Source organism: Hyalella azteca, unplaced genomic scaffold (assembly GCF_000764305.2).
Source record: "Hyalella azteca isolate HAZT.00-mixed unplaced genomic scaffold, Hazt_2.0.2 contig1733, whole genome shotgun sequence".
Taxonomy (NCBI): domain Eukaryota; kingdom Metazoa; phylum Arthropoda; class Malacostraca; order Amphipoda; family Hyalellidae; genus Hyalella; species Hyalella azteca.
In genome coordinates, this window is record NW_025932034.1 from 1 (window position 1) to 3,744 (window position 3,744).

The following is a 3,744-nucleotide window of genomic DNA, read 5'->3' on the forward strand; positions in this document are numbered from 1 at the left end:
GCCCGCGGAGTCTGGGGCCGGGCAACAGAGGAGGGTGTGAGTTTATTTTTATGCTGCCTACGCCGCCCGCGGAGTCTGGGGCCGGGCAACAGAGGTGGTGTGAGTTGAGAATTTGTAAAAATATCAGAAAACTGGGCTGAGTGATCCGTTTAATTAATTAAAAAATTGCCGTTATGTTAGATCAGAAATTAAATACGCAAATTTTGATTGATATCTGATGTTGTTACCGATCAGCAATATTTGGTACATAGAGAAGTAGCAGGAGCTTATCATAAATAAATAAATATAAAAATATTTTTAAAAACCACGTTTTTCTGGTTTTTACAAAACTAAAAAACAGTGAAATAAAACAAATAAAACAACTTTTAAAAACCACGTTTTCTTAACGGACAAAAAAGAAAAACATTTACTCTTACATAACTTTACATAACATTTTACATGACTTAAATGTTATGTAAGAGTAAATGTTTTTCTTTTTTTGTCCGTTAAGAAAACGTGGTTTTTAAAAGTTGATTTATTTGTTTTATTTTCTACTTTTTAGTTAGCAATGTTAGCCATTCAAATCAATTTCCAGGGTTGGCAAGTGTAGATGTTCGTGAAAAAACTTAATTACAAACCATGAATTTTTAGTGTTTTTTTTTTCTTTTAAAATTTTTTTTTGTAATTGAAAAAATATTTTTAAATTATTATTTCTGATGATCAAATCTTGAATTGTTAGGCAGCATAAACATTAAACATGCATGCCAGATTTCAACTTACTAGGATGTTTAGAAGTGCTCTAAATTAAGGTTTGAATTTTTGATGACAGACGGACACGAAACGAAGTCAAGAAAAAATAAAATAAATAAAACAAACTTTTAAAAACCACGTTTTCTTAACGGACATAAAAAGAAAATCATTTACTCTTACATAACATTACATAACATTTTACGTAACTTAGATGTTATGTAGGAGTAAATGTTTTTCTTTTTTGTCCGTTAAGAAAACGTGGTTTTTAAAAGTTTGTTTTATTTATTTTTTTTATTTAAAAAAAATTAATTATTATTTCTGATGATCAAATCTTGAATTGTTAGGCAGCATGAACATGCATGCCAAATTTCAACTTACTAGGATATTTAGAAGAGCTCTAAATAAGGTCTGAATTTTTGACGACAGACACACACGGAACGAAGTCAAGAAAAACGTGGTAAAAAACTTTTAAAAACCACGTTTTCTTATCGGACAAAAAAGAAAAACATTTACTCTTACATAACATCTAAGTTATGTAAAATGTTATGTAATGTTATGTAAGAGTAAATGTTTTTCTTTTTTTTGTCCGTTAAGAAAACGTGTTTTTTATTAAGTTTTTTTTATTTATTTATTTTTTCACTATTTTTAGTTTTGTAAAAACCAGAAAAACATGGTTTTTAAAATTATTTTTATATATATTTATTTTCTACTTTCTAGTTAGCAATTTTAGCAATTCAAATCAATTTCCAGGGTAGGCAAGTGTGGATGTTCGAGAAAAAGCTCAATTCCAAACCGTGAATTTTTAGTGTTTTTTTCACTTATAAAATTATTTTTTTTTTTCAAAAAAAAATTTGTTTAAATTAATATTTCTGATGATCAAATCTTGAATTGTTAGGCAGCATAAGCATGCATGCCAAATTTCAACTTACTAGGATGTTTAGAAGTGCTCTAAATTAAGGTTTGAATTTTTGATGACAGACACACACGAAACGAAGTCAAGAAAAACGTGGTAAAAATAATATACATTGACAAGAAAATGAAAACTACGGGTAACTCTAAAATTACCGCATAAATTAAACGTAAACAGTAATTCCATGTGTAAAGAAGATAAATAATTGTCACATTAAATTGTCATATTAGAGTATAAAACAAATTGACCTCACCAGTGGAAGTATAATGTTAATATTACAATATAGTTTTAGATTGCACGTCTACAAAAAGAAAAATAAAGAAATAGTGATGAATAGAATGTTATCGTTATATCTTCTGAATTTTATCGGTTGTAGTTCTATGCATCAAATTGAATAAATAAGTTCCATGTAGAAAATTCCAAAATGACTGATTTAGCGGAAGAATAATCACCGAAACAATTCAAATAAAGGATAATACCTTCGCATAGGATGAACACAAATGCCACAAACAAAATTCACCTCTCCTATATGCGACACTGACGGCCTTTCTTATGAAGCTGGGAGCCCTTGGATCAAGCTGGGCGGAGAAAGGAGGTCCATGGCCAACACTCCAGTCGTCGAGGTCGGTCAGATTAAAAAAACTCGTGAAGCCTTCGATGTTTTTTCTGTGCACGTTCACGTACGTGGGACCCGTGAAGATGGGGGCGTTGTCGTTCACGTCATCGATTTCAACCTTCAATATATATAAAAGAAAATATTGATATAAAATTGACATATCGTGCATTATGAATGAAAAATAAATCTTATGTTGAAAATCCTCACTTTTCTTGAATTGGACAGCAGAAAAATTATCTAAATACAGTGAACTATTAATTGTGTTAGTGCTTGTGACGATTGAATTATATATTATTCGTAACAGCAAATATGTTTATCTTCTAAAGAAACTTTATATCCAGCGAAAATTAGGATTAAGTTTAATGCTGTATATGAAAAGTCAGTGTACATAATTTGGAAATTAATTCAGCCAATTGACTTGTTGGAGTTTTTGTGACCTTTTCTTGCAAATGCTCTTCTATTCTTAAAAGATAATTACTAATCTCTAATGTTTAACGTTCGAACAAAGTTCGTTAATTCACGCGGAACTAAGTCATATATACATGTATGTTGAAATAGTGAAGAGCAAGTGTTCAGTTGAAGAATTACTTGCTATTTACAGTCTTGTCACTTACGGTTTTGCCACTTACAGTCATGCCACTTGTAATGAAGTACTATGTAAATTTCCCACCACTGATTATATAAACTTTATCAGACCGCTAAGATTAAGCACGACCAGCTCTGACGTGGGTGATAAATTGATTGTGACCGTCAGATAAGCTGCTGATCCCGACTTGTGTACTGGTTCCTCTCTTATAAGATCTTGACTCCGAATCTAGGGTGAGCGGCGTGAAATAGTGGTGAGATGGGAAAACTTCGTGAAATATCGTGATTTTTGTGAATATAATGGTTTGTCATGTGTAGTTATTTACTTTTTTCTGTTGAATGATCGTACGTTTTTTCCGTTGTATCTGAATTGCTGTAATTTGCCGTTTTTAGAATACATTGAATTAAGCTTGTTTTGACTTGTCAATCCGTCCAGTCCAAGCTATTGCTAATCAAGCCAATGGGGAAGTATCTTTTAATTTCCGGTCATTGGTGGGCGTGACAATCAAGACCATGCGAACTTTTAAGGTGACGCAATTGGTCACTCGGAAAGTCAAGGCTAGTTAGTCACACCACTTATAGTCTTGCCACTTACGGTTTTGTCACTTACAGTCTTGCCATTTACAGTCTTGCCACTTACAGTCTTACCACTTACAGTTACAGTAGCGGACGACTGGCGTGGTGGCAGCCCGTGGTCAGTGGCATGAACCATTACATTACATTACAGTTTTGCCGCTCGCAGTCTTGCCATTACAGTCTTGCTACTTACAGTCTCACCACTTACAGTAACAGTAGCGGACGACTGGCGTGGCGGCACTCCGTGGTCAGTGGCATGAACCACTAGGCTGTGCTTGCTGATGGCCTCTCTGTCCACTAGGCCGATGGTCCTGATGGTCCCTGTGTG

General features: G+C 33.3%; 1 long non-coding RNA gene across 1 annotated transcript; it reads right to left on the reverse strand.

Moving 5' to 3' along the window:
- Positions 1 to 48: 48 nt before the first annotated feature.
- LOC108679300 lies at positions 49 to 3,734 on the reverse strand. The gene is made up of 3 exons (XR_001931365.2): positions 3,625 to 3,734; positions 2,160 to 2,373; positions 49 to 75 (listed from the first exon to the last, which is right to left on the reverse strand). It is a non-coding gene; the product is annotated as an uncharacterized LOC108679300 (long non-coding RNA).
- Positions 3,735 to 3,744: the final 10 nt, after the last annotated feature.